Below are 15,941 nucleotides of genomic sequence, written 5' to 3'. Positions count from 1 at the left end.
TAGCCTTGGGATAAGGCCGGAAGAGAGTGGAAAACCGTGCCCCTACGGCAGTCAAAGTCTTACCCTCTTGTTCACAGCGGGTCAAGGTGTCCTTTACCTTAGGTCCAAACAAGGAGGACCCATCAAAGGGGGCGTCAGCAAAGGTAGACTTGAAGGCCTCCGCAAAATGACACAGGCGGAGCCAGGCCTGTCTCCGTAGAGCAACATCTGTACCCGCCGCTCTACTCGCCTCCTCGACCGCATATGAAATGAGCCTCATGGACGAGTTCGATATAGATGACAGGGTAGCCAACTGAGAGCTAACCATCTGGGCCAACTGCTCAGGTAGGTTACCAGTGAGGGTATCTGACAGCTCCTTGACCAGATCCCTCTGAAGTCTGGTGAAGTGCATAAGGTAATTCAGAGACCTTAAAGTAAAGGCCGCTGACGTAAGGGTGCGCTTCCCGTACTGATCCATACTCCTGGACTCTTTATTAGGAGGGTGGACGGACGTTGAAGCCTCTGCCACATCTTGCTGGGTAGCAGATGCCACCACCAGGGCATCTACGGCCACACCTTTGGATAAGAATTCCTTTTCTGGGGGGCTGACAAAATTTTATTCGGGCAAGCTGGCACCGGTTCCACAGAATCTGGGTGCTCCCACGCCGAGAGATCAAATCCAGGAGCTCATCGAAGGGCGGAGACACCCAGGAGGCGGAAGGCTGAGCCCCGAAGGCCTTGAGGAATACCGACTCCTCAGCGGAAGGGGGTTTGGATTGCCAGTCGCCTCGTTGTTTGAGGATTTCTAAGATGTCCACAAAGGAGACATCGTCCGAGGACGACTTGGGGGACCCCTCCGCGTCATCAAGGTCGGTGTCTGAGGTGAGAGACTCATCAGGCGAGTCGACGTGCTTCCTCTTACACTGTCTCTTCCTGGGAGGTTCCTCCGAAGAAGCTTCGGAAGGACCCCCAGGAAGGGAGGAGTCCCAAATGGGGGTGACCTCAGGCTCCGCTGTCCTGAGACAGGGGGACAACAAAGGAACAAGTCTCCATGCCAAGGGAAGGTGCCGGAGAGATGGTGGAGGTAGCCAAGGAAGATTTGGCTAAAGCACTCCTCATGGCCCTGAAGGCTGGACCCCCAGAGTCCTGGGATGGTCCAACCCCCGAGGCCATAACAGTAGAAGGCACTCCCGCAGCCGAAGCACTGAGAGGGAGGCTCGGAGCCGAAAGCATCGGACCCGAAACGTCACCCCCGGGGCCGACCAAGGAGGTCCGTGTACCGAACTCCGACCCGAAGGTCGGGGTTGGAGTAAGGGTCGGAGCCGACCCGAAGACCTCCACTGGCTCCACCAGCACCGACTCCAACGGTGCCGAGGCTGTGGAGGAGGAACCAAAACAACAGGATGGACAATTGGCTCCGGAGCCGACTGGGCTGGAGCCGATACTAACTTTTGAAAGACTGGAGACTGAAACAGCCTTTGAAGTACCCTGTCAATATCCGAACTGGACATCCTCGAGGACCGAGAAGAGACAGATCGGGCCCAATTTGACTTCTCTGCCGGTTCCAAAAGACTGGGGGACCGGCTCCGAATAGTCTCGAGTATTATTGGCGCCGAGGGAGATTCCACCAGTACAGCAATTTCCCTCGGAGCCGACGGGGACTTCGGCGCCGAGGTAGAAGAGTCTGAGTGTGCAACCTTTCTCGGCTCCGAAATCATTGGAGCCGAAGAAGGTGACCCACCTCTCGATGCTCGAGCTCTCGGCTCCAAGGACAGAGGAGTCGAGGCTGGAGGCACCGAGGCAGACCGTTCCGACCTCGGCTCCGAAGTCCGTGGAGCCGACGGAGAAGCCTGCCTTGATTTCTTAGCTGTCGGCTCCGACGGACTGGTCGGAGCCGAAGACTTCTTCCTGGAGGGAGAGGGGGAATAATATAAAGCCTCCTCAAAGGAAGGGGAGATCATCCCTTTCAGTATCAATTTGTTTTTCCTCTCTTGGAGGACACGAGAGGAAAAAGCGTGGCATACACTACATGACTCTTGAAGGTGCTTAGGCCCTAAGCAATAAACACAGAGAGAGTGATCATCCGTTACCGACATTTTGTACCCACACTTGGTACATTTCTTAAAACTCGAAGGTCTGTGTTCCTTCGACATCACTAGCAAGCACCAAAAACCAACTAGGGACAAAAATTAAAGACACACAAGCCAAATCCCTCTAACTTAAGCAGGATAGGCCAAGGGACTATAACTATAACCACGCTCTGACAGAGCGCGAGGGCAAGGCCCCTCTAACTAAAACGGGACCTTAGAGAAACAAATACCACACAAACAGTCACAACAAATTTACCACAATTTCTTTAAACAAGCAAGGCCTGAACAAGCCCGAAGAAGAGCGCGAGGGAACCCCAAGAGATAAAGCAGGAACCTAACGCTAAGAAAAACACACAACTTTTACAACAAAACACTCAACAAGTGATAAGTAGCTGTTAAAACAGCTTTTGGGTGAAAAATTAGAGAATTTCTGACAGAAAAACTTGTCAGTAAAGAGTACTTAGCCCAGCCAAGTCGAGACCATGTCTATTGCTGTCAAGCGGCAAATGAGATCTGGGGAAGTAGTGGTGGTGCATCATGGGATGTAGAATAGCTCAGCCAATTAGAGACTTCGCTCTAAAGTATAGCGTGCCGAGTCGGAGCCGAGGATCGGCTCCGAACCCATCAGTACAGAATGTAGGCGAGATAGGATCACATAACATCAATAATTAAAGCACTTAGTTGAGAGTATCGGCTGACGCGTCCAATTTTCAGAGCAGCAAACGAGATCTGAGGTAATGGAGAGAGGGGCATTGTAGGTAGAGCTTTAGCTCGAGAGTTTTTGTCTGGCGTGAGCTATATAACGGATGAGTCGGTTCCGAGAGGTCGAAACCGAACCAATCTGTCAAGAATGAATGAAGATTGACAACATCAGAGCTGTACTTTGCACACAGCAAACTCTTTGAAATAATTGCAACGTAATAAAGCGCACACTCTGCAAACACTTTGCATACTCTGAGATACTTCAAACAACTCTAGTTATGCTTTGAATGGCTTCAGTCAATGCGAAATAGTAACTTGTGCCCAAAACACTGTCTTTTACTAAAAATAAATGCAGTTGCCTTGCTCTTTAAGCTTAATTTGTCCTTTTATTGTACTCGTTATGCCCTTTTAACCTCTTATCATGCTAATTATACTTTTCTTGTGCCTGTTTTACTTTAAACATGCGCATTATGCAAACCAAAGATAATTCTGAGCCCCATATGAATAGTTTTGCTATTCTATCAAATATCATGGTCTCAAACATTTTGTTTAATTAATAATATGGTTTGTGCCTTTCATTTGCTTAATAATACTTTTTTGTGCTACTCGTTTGCTTAATAATGCGTTTTGTGCCTTATAAATGAACTGTTTTCATTTTCTTTATCAAATAAATCATTTGTGCAGTTTTCTTTAACTTTAGCACATCCCTGTCCCTTTTTCATTTGTCTGTGCTCCATTTCACTCAACCTGCTTAGTCTGCCTTCACCTTTAACTCTGCACCTCATGTCTCAAAGTAGCAGCTCTTCTTATCACGGTTCTGAAACCATGTCACTCATCTGGTCAGGATAAAACAAACATTTGTGGATTCTGTTCAAGCAGCTTTATTACACATGAACACATCAGAAATAAGGCTTTGTAACTCAAATAAACTTATAAACAGACTGACTACCACACTCATACATGTTAACACTGTGGCTGTTCTCTCAAAATAGCAGTGCTACCTGCACATGCTCTGTATTTATATGCATGTGCTAGATCTCTACTGTACGTTTGATCAGGGACACTCCTCCCGGTCTAGTGTCATTAGCTCATTCTACCTAACACAGAGAAAACATCTGAGAAGGCCAACCCACTTAGGTTCTTAACTTTGAATTATCTTCTGTTCCTCCTTTCTCCCTTTCCACTTTACTACACACAAAAAAAAAGACTTTGCTAGAATCTCCTCGTGTTCTGAGTGTGCTTCTCAACTGATAAGTATATTTTTGGCACTTTTTAACTGTTCAGAATTGAATAAAACAATAGCTGAATTCATTTCAGAATACAGTTTGAATACATTGCATTTATTTAAACTGTATTTGCTTTAATATTGCTACACACTCAATTGTGCTAGCTTGCACTGCACTTGAATTGTTTTTAGTGTAGTTTTAGCTTTTCTGTAAAAAAAAAAAAATTCTAAGCTTGTTTCCTGCCTTTCCTGTAACTAGTCTAGTCCAAATACAGATTTGTTGTATCCAGGACTGTTTGTAAGTTTCTGAGTCCCCAAGCCTTTCTGTGTTGGAGGGAAGCCTTCAAGCTTCTAATTTATCAGTGGGAATGGTAAGCACTAGGTAGCATGTCTACCACAAAGAGTGGTTTCTGGACCAGAAATTGTAGTTTATTGGCCGTTTGGGCAGTTTTTCCATCTCTTTCAACTTTCTGGTTTAAAAGCCCGTGTTTGCGCTTGTTTCCCACCTTTCCTGTAACTAGTCTAGTCCAGATATAGATCTGCTGTATCCAGAACTGTTTGTAAGTTTCTGAGACCCCAAGCCTTTCTGTGTTGGAGGGAAGCCTTCAAGCTTATCAGTTGGAGTGGCATCATCGGTAGCCTGTCTACCACAAGAGGAGTGGTTGCTGGCCCAGAAATTGTAGTTTATTGGCCGTTTGGGCAGTTTTTGCATATCTTTCAACTTTCTGGTTTAAAAGCCTGCATTTGTGCTTGTTTCCCACCTTTCCTGTAACTAGTCTAGTCTAGATACAGATTTGCTGCATCCAGGCCTGCTTGTAAGCTTCTGGGTGGTGTCAGAGTCTGCTCTTCAATTTTTCCCTTAGAGCTGCTAGTTCTCTCCTCTTCTGCACTTTTACTAGCTTATTAGTCTAGCACTTTACCAAACTTCTTGTAGAAATTGTTGTAGCACACAAAAGTGCTACCAGCACTAAACGTTCTACAAGGCAACAGCTCCAGTACTTATTATTAATGCCCACCCCTACAGACATGTCTAAAGGTTAGTTCCCTGTGCATTCTCCTATTAACCTGGTGAACTTGGGCATCCTGAGGCAATGTCGCAAATGCCTCATGTATACTGACAATTCTCTCCTCTTACCTCACAGCACTCAAACTTGTGAGAGATGCACTTATATATCCAAATTGGAAGCCACACACTCCCCAGCCAAGACCACAATAGCTGGTTAACAGTAGAAGGTCAACACTTTCACCACACCACATGGAACACACAGCCTTCCAGAACACACACCAGCACTGCCTTCACATGAAAACAAAAACCACACACCCACCTTTGTGGAGGTTCTCAATAAAAATCTACCCAAACAGCAGAGACCTCCAAGGCAGAAACGCACTCAACCACCACAACACAACACTAATCACGTGATGCATAACTCTGCTAAACAGTGTGCCACTCCACCAAAGCCCCTAAAGCAAAACGGCATGCCCAACATACTAGTCGCATCCTACCATCACCCAGAATGATACCACAGTACAAGCAGAAAATGACTGATTTCAACAATTGGCTAAGTTTCTGGTGTCATGTAAAGGGGCTCCAGTATCTGTCTGCCTGGGATGACATAACTGACAGACTGTAGTGCCTTTTTAGGCAGTGTTCCGAAGACCAAATTACCACCTTAAGAGCTACAAACAAATGCAATCTAAGGGTCATACTACTGAACGTTAGAAGTCTAAATCTCAAATTGCATTCGCTTGAAGCACTTGTAACAGACACCTGGTTTAAGCAGCAGAAAGCACCCCTGCAGTACCAGGCTGCAACCCATTCCACATCTTTCGGCCCCAGAACTTAGACCAAAGCTCCAAAGGCAGTGGCGTTTCCATATTCATAAAGGATAAGCACACCTCCAGACTGGTAGCCCAACATAACACATCAGAGATACTTCAGGTGCAGCTAACACTGGGTAAGAGCAATTCAGGTTGTAGCCTGCTATAGGTCCCCAACCATGTCCCAAGACTCACACTGCATGTTCCTAAGCACCCTGGAGAATATCAGGGTCCAACCTAACACTTTCATACTGGGCGACTTCAACTACCCCTCCATTAACTGGGAAAACTACTCGTGTACCAATACACTTGACCAACATTTCCTGGAATTCATTAATTCAATGCCCTGGACCAGCTCGTTCTTACCCCCACTAGAGAGGTAGCAACATCTTTGACCTGGTCATTACTAACATGGGCAACCATTGCTCTCCACCAGTAGTCAACTCCTCCCTGGTTAGATCCGACCACAAACTAATCACCTTGGAAATCCACATCCCTCGCACCCCCCCCCCCCCCCCGCAAAGGTAATCACCTTGAAAAACTTCTGCAAAGCTAATCTTGGGCTCCTAAAAACAGAGGTGACTAATTTCACGGCATCCATGCAAATGGAGAGTAGTTGCATGACTGCCGAATCATACACCAGTGCACTGTATGAACACGTATACACAAATGCATGGATCTCGCCATATCCAACAGAACCAAGACGCTCTCCTCCATAAAAAGGAAGCCAAGCTGGTGGTCACCTGCTATAAACAAACTCTACAACAGAAGGAGAAATTTTATGCGGAATAAGGTGAAGTCCAAAGACTGGAAAAACTCCCTTAGCCTCAACAAAAAGTTGAGATCCCTCATCAAATCCTCTAAAGCTAGCTATGAAAACAGAATTGCAGCAGATAGTAAAGACAACCACAAGGCCTTCTATAGTTATGTAAAGAATCTCCATGGCAATACCCAGATTTGCTCTGCGCTACTGCACAATAGTAACTCCTATACAGAGCCAACAGATATTGCCAATATACTGGCCGACAGATTCAGTGCCAATTTTACCTCCTTTAATTTTACCTCCCACAAAGGACCAGTCACAATGTCAGTAGATTGCCAGGCACCCAGTATTACTGCTGCACAGGTTAAAACAGCACTGTCCAAGGCCAAGAATACAGCTTCTGTGGGACCTGACAATATCCCTGGCTGTGTTCTACATGAACTACAGAGTGAACTGGCACCTCATTTGTGTGCCCTGTTCAATCACAGTCTCACCTCAGGCTTTGTCCCTACTGAATGGTGCACTGCTACAGTCATCCCTCTCCACAAAGGAGGAGCGACTACAGACTTTGGGAACTATCTCCCCATTAGCCTGATGAGTCTGATATGCAAAGCTATGGAACGCCTGATCATGGACCTAATAAACAAGGATATAGGGGATCTCCAAACTCTGGATCCCACACAGTTTGGTTTTGTGAAGGGTAGATCATGCCTGCTCAACCTGGTTAACTTCTTTATGTCAGTCACCAGAGTTGTGGATGAAGGCAAGGTGGTTCATGCAGCCTACCTTGATCTGGCCAAGGCCTTTGATACCATTCCCCACTCAGGAATCATAGAAAAACTCAGTAAGCTAGGCATCAACCCTATATCACTAGGTGGGTTGCAAACTGGCTCACAGATAGAGTCAGCTACTTTCACACTGTGGGTTCTAAGTCAGACTGCTGACCAGTCACGAGTGGAGTCCCACAGGGTTCGGTCCTGGGTCTTCTCTTGTTTGGTATCTACTTCTCTGAAGTCCAGGCCAACACGAAGGGACTCTGACTGACAAAGCTGACAAAGTTTGCAAGCGATTGCAAGTTGGGAGCTATTAGTAACTTCCCAAGTAATGTTGACATCCTACAGAAAGGCCTCACTGAGACCAATGACTGGTGTCATAACCATGGCCTTAAGCTCAATGACATAATCCCCTTTGGGAAGAAACTGGTTCCCATGAATTACCACATCGATGGCAGTCCACTGAACACATAAGGTGTTATAGGAAATCTGGGAACACAGGTTGACAGCAACCTCTTGACCACCACACTGCCACTGTGGTCAGAAAGGCCTTTAATGTGACGCATCTCATTAGTAAAGGTTTTGCATCCAGGAAGAAAGAGGTCATTGTCTCCCTGTACTCTTCCCTCATTAGACCAATCATTGAGTACAATGCCCCATTTGGCATGTACCTCACTAGACACCTGCAACAACTGGAGAGGCCGCAAAAGTACCTCACAAAAAGGAGGCTAGGCCTTAAACACTTGTCTTATATGGACAGACTTAAAAAACTCCAACTATTCTCTGTCTCCATATCACCTACTTAGAGGCGATATCTGCTTGACTTACAAAGCCATATCTGACCCAGCTCTGTTAGAAATGCTACATGTAAAGAAATCCCAATCCCTCCTCAACACATGCTCCAGAGACCTCAACCTCATTACCACAATCAGCAGAACATGCTTGAGGGACAGGTTCATAACCCAGCGACTGTCCATGCTATGGAATAGACTTCACATACATGTCAAACAGAGCACCTCACTGGCCCTCTTCAAGAGAAATCTTGATGAGTGGATGGGAACTGTAAAATTCACCCCGGAAATCACTCCAGTGGCTGTACTCGACAGAGGCACAAGGAACTAGGGATGGGTGGCATGATGCCAGGGTAATCATATGGGCTAGGCTTGTAAGGGCTCCAGGCCATTAGCCTAGTACACACCTATGAACCTATGGAAATGCTTCTTAAAGGTACATACACACGCTCTGATCTATAGGAAGTGGATTATACCAGGATCGGTTCAGGACTTCTTCTATATGCCCAAACTGTCAGGCAGCTCAAGCTGAAACCCTCCAGAACTTTACTGTTGCCAAGGGGTATGCTTCTCTGAGGCTTTCGAGGATCAATGGTTGGCTTATGTGTACATATATACATATATGGTCAGCTTATATATATATATATATATATATATATATATATATATAGTAAATATGTATAGAAAATATATATATATATATATATATATATGCATACATATACATACATACATATATATATATATATATATATATAAAATATACATAAAGTAAGGGGTGTGGGGCAAAACCTCCTGCATGAGGGTGAGGTTGATCTGTCACCCTAAAAAAATGCTTTTTTTCCCTAACTGATTTCTTGTTTGCCAAGCTTGACTTATTTATTTCTTTGTCAGTGAATTATGAGAAAATATCTAACAGTGCATCCCCCCTGACAAACAACTGCCAGCTGCAGAGTGCTATAACATCTGACGTTTTCACAAACTGTAAAGCACTCCAGGGACACCTGCCAGTACATACTCTCATTCCCAAAATGTTGCTTTTCTAACACCTTTCATTTTCTCATAAGAGAAAAGAATGAATTTTCCACCTCCTGAACTTGGTGCATACTAGTTTACACCATCACTGCCTTCCCTAACTGCCTCAGGAAAGAATGTGCCCTCTGTGTGAAACTATGCTAAGAACTGTTGCAATGGAAAGTGATGACAGTCATGTTATACTAGAGCCATCCCTTACTTCTCTGACTAGGGTTGTCACTGCTTTTCCTTAAGGATTCTTGGTGAGCTATAAACTATTCTGCTGTAACCCCCAAATAATGCTTTTCAGCTCAAATGGACAGTGGACTGAAGAGATCCGTTTCAGCATAGGCTGCTAGTGTTGCTGTCATCTGACAAAGACAGAGGACAATGCTTTGGCATCCTGTTATACTACGCCTCTCTTATTTGAAGTGAATGAAATATTCCTTCTCTCTGACCATGTGATCCATTAAACATATACAACACTGAGAACTGCTGATGGAGGGAAATGGTACTGTAAATTCTTATTACATTTGCCTGACAGACACCTTAGGATCAGTATGACGGCTGGTTTAACACACGGTTCGTGTAGTACTCTACTCATGCACTACTCACCTCAAGGAAATTTAGATTTTTAGTAAGTATTAAACAGCAAATGTAGTTCTCGTTGTCTCTAAAAATTAAATAACTACAAAAAAAAACCCTACAAAAGCTTGCTTACAATGGGCATGACAGAAATTTTACTTACTGCACCTCTCTTGTAATTTGTGATTTTTTTTCTTTTATTTCTGTCCAGAGATCAAATGAAATGCCTACAACGTATTGTTGAATGTAACGCTTTCCACTCGCAGTTGAACTGTTTTTCATTTCTACTCTCTGCATTAAATTCAATCATTTTCTGCATTAAATATTACGACACAAATTAGTTTTGTTTAGGTTCTTTCATTCATTCACTTTTCGGACACTGGGTTTGTCTAACTCAGGGTTGTAGCCAACAGATAGAACTAATCCTGGATGGAATATTAGTCCATTTTAGGATGATACATACATAAACACACACACACACACACACACACACACACACACACACACACACACACACACACACACACTCTGGGCAATTTAGAAACTTGCATATTCTCCTATCAGCACGTCTCTGGAAATGGACTGAAGGCTAAGCACCCACAGAAAATCTGCACAAACACAGGAAGGACATGTGGACTCGCAAGGACTCCCAGCCAGGAAATTAAATGCAGGACCAGGAAAATAAATGCAAGACGAAGTACTGTGAGGAAGCAAACTTAACTGGTAACCACTGATATTCTGAGACCCATTAGTGAGTTAAAAAGCAAGAATGAATGACTGAAAATGCAGACTTGCATTAAGTCTAAAACTGCTTTTTTCCTGGAACAGTCACGTTCTTCTGTATTCACAACTTTTTTGTAAATTCTAGGCTCACACTTAAGAGTTCTGGAAGTACAGTAGGGAGACAAATGAATTGCTACACCACTGTGTCATCCATTGTAGGTTGAAAGGAACACGTGGCTCATATTTAGGTAACAAAATGATTACAGAAACATACCAAATGGTTACCCCGAACACACCGAAAGAGAAAGAGGACAAAAGGGTAAGTATACCAATCAGTAAATCAGGCTCAGCATTCTGAGATGAGGGTTACCATACCACACTTAAAAACGCTGATACCATCTGAAAAATTGTAGCTTGTGGCAGAAACACTATTAACTTACAAAACTTTACAGCTACTCTACACCCCAACTCCGAAGATAAACTTTATATTTCTCATAATCAGCTAAGCATAAGGAATTCCTAACATATTCTTGTTTTGCTAATTCAGTACTTTGCCAAGTGTCTACTCAGGTGGTAACAAAGTAGAAGCATGAAGCATTAAAGACAGTAGAAAATTACTAATACTTAATCTTTTCCCTTTCAGTGGACCTTTCATTAAATGAATCATACAATGTAATCCTTCCTTATGACAAGTACAAATAGTACAGTTGTGTACACTTACCATAAATGTAGATGTTCCAGTGTATTCACTGTTGCAGTCATTACATTTGGGTTATCTGCTTGCAGGTTGCCCTCAGTCAGCCTGATTAACAAAGTCTTGGGTCCTGCGTTGGTTTCTGTCCCTTCTTCCATGATGTCAGGTCGTCAGGGGTATAAAACATGTTAGGGTTTGGGCGGCAGGGGGTGGTGTGAAAGTTAGTCCCTTGTTTTGGTGGCAGGCCTCTGCCCACCAAAGGAAATCTAGGCGTAGGCAAGGTATGATAGGAATCATTGTTTCTAGGTCTTGAGAATGTTGACACCATAGGCTTTTTAGATACCACTGTAGTTTCCTCATATGCAGTCTTGCACATGGAATTAGAAGAATGCAGGAGGCCATGAACCCCAAGGCTTGCAGTATTTGTCTTGCAGATAGCAGGGTTTTTGTGGCCACTTGTTTCAAGTAGGTTGTCAAATGAATTTGTTTCTCTGGCGTGAGGCAAGTCATCTGGGAAGTTGTATTCAAGCATGCTCCCAGGAATATAATTTGTCGACAGGGTACCAGGTGTGATTTCTTTTCGTTTATGGTGTACCCCCGACAAGTTAGAACCCTTTTTACAAAGGCCAGATGATTCAAAAGTATGTCCTGGCTTTCTGCCTGAATTAGACAATCGTCCAGGTATGGGTATATTTGAATATTTCTTTGCCTGCAAAATGCAATAACTGGAGCTAGGCACTTTGTGAATACCCTGGGCACAGTAGATAAGCCAAAGGGCAGTGCAGAGAACTTATAGTGCGTGTAGCCTGCTTTGAAGTGTAGGTATCTTCTGCAAGATTCCCTGATTGGTATGCTTCTTTTAAATCTAGTGTTGCCAACCAGGCATCTTTGCCTAGCATAGGAAGTAATTGGTGAAGAGTCAGCATCTTGAATTTTGGAATCTCCAAAAAGGTGTTTAGAGTAGACAGGTCCAGGATAGGACACCATGAATTGTCTTTTCTGGGTACCAGGAAAAGTCTCGAGTAGAAACCTTGTCCCTTTTCCTCTTCTGGTACCAGTTGAATAGCCCCCATGCTTAAGAGAGAAAGTACTTGTTTTGGGGCCTCTGCCCACTGATTTGGGGCTAGGTCCGGCCACCCACTTGGTGTTGGCAACATGTGGAAGTGAAATCTGTATCCCTGGGACACTATATTTAAAACCCATTTGTCCTGGGTAATGAGTTCCCAATTCTTTGCATGAAAAGCAATCTTTCCCCCCAAAGAGGCAGTCAGTTGATAAGTGCTTGGAAATTTTGAAAGGAAGTCATTGAGACAGTTTACCATAGCGGGGAGTCTTATTATTCCCAGATTTGGAAGCGGAGGCCCCCCCACTGCTTAGTTCTGTGTGTCCCCTGGGACTGAAACCTGGGTTTTTTGCTGTGTCTGGGTTTGGCTTGAGAAGACCTGGAAGGGGCTGGAAAGGACCAATTCTTAGAGGTACAGTGCCTATTAAATCTAGGAGGCTGAACCTGTAAAAAATCTTTAACAGTTTGCATAGATTTAGCTTTATCTTCCATCTTTTTAATAACTTCCTCAGCCTTGTTGCCAAACAGGCGGTCCTGATTTAAAGGAGCATCAAACAATTTAGCTTTAACATGATCAGACAAAGATTGCTCCTTAAGCCAAGTATGTCTTCTGAGCACAGACCCAGTAACAGCAGCACTGCAAGAGGCCTCTAATGAATCAAAACCACATTGCAAAGTATGTTTTCCAACTTGTTCTGCAGAATGCATTAAATCCTGTAATTCTTTATTTTCCACACAGTCAGGAATCAAAATCATTTTCTGTTTAAGCAGTCCAATAACATGCTGCTGATACTTTAACATATGAAACTGGCAGTTTAAAGCCCTAATGGCCAAGGCTGCAGAAGTGTAAACCTTCTTATCCCATCTATCCAGCGCCCTGGAGTCTATCAGAAGGGGTAGGATTTTTATCAGTAGAAGCCTTAATGCCCTTGGGCCCCTGTGAAATAGTCTCTGGATCTGCAATAGGATTTTTGAAAAGGAACTTGCGGGACTCAGGGACACTGTAGTATCTGTCAGGTTTTCTGGGAGCAGGAGACAGGGAATCAGGGGCCAAACTAGATTCCAAAAAAGCATCATCAACAATGTCTAGTACAGGAGGAATAGCTAAAGGCCTATGCTGAGGTAGGAGAAGGAAATCCCTAAGCCCCTTTTTTGAATCAGAAAAATACTGACTTTCCCAGTGGAAATGCTCCCTTAGAGTATATAAGGCTTCCCCAAAAGAAAAATCCTCGGGAGGGGAAGCAGAGGGAATAGAGTCCTCTGCATAAGAATCTTCATAAGTAGATAAGGGCAAATCCAGATCATCAGAAGAATCAGAAAAAAAAGAATCCTGATCAGAAGATTCATAATCAACTTCAGTCCTAGGCCTCTTAGAAGGGGGGGGGGGGGGTTGGCTACCCCTGATATGTTATTAGATCTTCAGCCATTCTTATCATTTGTTTTTTAGGCATAGAGGCCTGAGCATGTGACCTGGGCGTTGGTTTTTTAGACATGGATCGAGATTTAGGCCTAAGTAAAGAAGGAGGCATCGGTTTAATATGCAAGTCCATAGGCCTGAATACACCCTCAGAAGCCGGTGCCTGCACAACGGCTCCGGACCCATCCAAGGTAGAGACATCCGCGGGTTCCATAGTTGAAGCATCTCGCAGCATACTGGACCCCGAATGGGTCTCAGTAGAGGCCTGTGAATCAGAAGTAATGGGTATCAGGGGCTGCGAAAGGGCCTCACTGAGTACTGCCAAACTGGTGACTGGCTTAGGAGAAGCATCGTTGGCAGTTTTGGACCTCGGCGGCCTGTCTCTGTCTTTATCTTTGCATTTTTTCAGAATCCCAGTAGTCGGATGGCTAACCGACGACATTTCTGGATAATTAAACTGAGAACCAAAATATTTAGAGGCGTAAATATACCGACGACGGATAGTTCGCTGATTAAATGAAGCACAAAACCGACAGCAAGGTACATCGTGGTCAGGGCCTAGGCAAGGAATACAGTAAGAATGAAAATCTTTATGAGGTATTTGCTTTCCACAAGTAATGCAATTATTAACTTTTACTGACATCGGTAAGGAGCAAGAAAAAGTTTCTCCAACCGGGTACTTAGCTTTAGTTGAAGACTTCAGTTCTGAAACTCGAAAATGAAAATTTCAGGAGTCGGCCAACCGGCACTTGCGAACTGCTTCTGCTTCGGGCACCGCACGGCAAGAAAGACTGATGTAATGGCGTCTGCTGCTTGTTTTATACCTCTGACGACCTGACGTCATGGAAGAAGGGACAGGCAACCAACGCAGGACCCAAGACTTTGTTAATCAGGCCGACTGAGGGCTACCTGCAAGCAGATAACCCAAATGTAATGACTGCAACAGTGAAACACGAAGAACATCAGTTGTTGTTGTTGTGTCTTTCGGCTTTTGCCAGTTAGGGGTCGCCACAGCGGAACTCTGGTCCGCTAATAATTGGCAGTAGATTTTTACATGCCGAGTTGCCAGCCCTGACACACAACCTTCAACGAAGGTACGCCCATTCACGCATGTCTCCACACAGAAGGCGCTCTAGCTGAAGATCAGTAAAATGTTAAATTTAACTCTAATTTTCAAAAGTAAGGATGCAGACTTCTGAAGCAAAGTAAGTTGTAAATACAGCAGCAAATACCTAACAAGCATTCAGTGAGCCACATATTCTTATGATCAATGAGCTTTCAGGCTATTTTCATCTTTTCTTTAGTGCTCACTTCACCTATGCAAAAAAGTTCACTGAAATAAAATGCTGATATCCTAAGGGAGGTGCTACAAGTTGTCTAGCACCATTTTGTTTAAATTATTGGCTTTGACAAATGATATTATTCACACAGACAAACACTCAAAGTAACTCCCAAATATGGTACAAATTTGGGAAACAAAGTCTGCTTAAGAGTGCAGAAAGGCTGAATCAAGGTCAATAAACATGATTAATTGTAACTACTGGGATATATTTTGTACATAACTGTTAAAATAGCCACTACAATCAGGGACATTCGAAAACAGTAAAAAAACTGAGTACTGGAGTAATGCTGGAATTCCCTTCCCCATAAACAACCTGTCTCCTATCAGCATGCAAAACGCACATTATCTTTCTGTACTGAATATTAAGAAGAAACGTAAAACAAAACAGATTAAGTAAGCACTGACTGACACAACAGCTGAAACAGTGAGAGAGAGGTTCCTTTAGAAAGTACAAATACTTTATCAAAGTTAAATTACAGTAATATATTCAAGAGCTTCATAACTCTCTCTTCAGACTCAAGCAGAGACTGGAAAACAAAGATTCTCTACAAATAAGAATATTTCTAAAACGAAGGGAACTGCATTTCAAGCAAAAGGAATTTGCATGCATAACAGGCATAATCAAGTACTGTAACTTAAATATTATATCTAACTGAAAAAGGATCCAATGGATTGCCCATGAGACCCTTATTTAAGGACTTTATTAATTTCTGCTCTCAGTGAAAACATATCATTAATCGAGACTACACACGTCATGATATCACTTTAAAACACATTCTCTGAAATATGAAGGAACTACCAAACAATAACTCCAACCACCACAGCTGCAAAATAAAAAGAGAAATGAGAATGACATTACTTGAATACAAAAGCTGAAAACAAACCATGTCACTTGCAAGTGGAGACATGCCCAGAGGCAAGAGGTACACCTGTTCCAGATTTCATAAGTGCTTCTGCTTTTA

The sequence above is a fragment of the Protopterus annectens genome, chromosome 2.part0 (genome assembly GCF_019279795.1).
Source record: "Protopterus annectens isolate FY-2018-M chromosome 2.part0, PAN1.0, whole genome shotgun sequence".
NCBI lineage: Eukaryota > Metazoa > Chordata > Ceratodontiformes > Protopteridae > Protopterus > Protopterus annectens.
Note: the sequence above shows the minus strand (reverse complement) of the source record.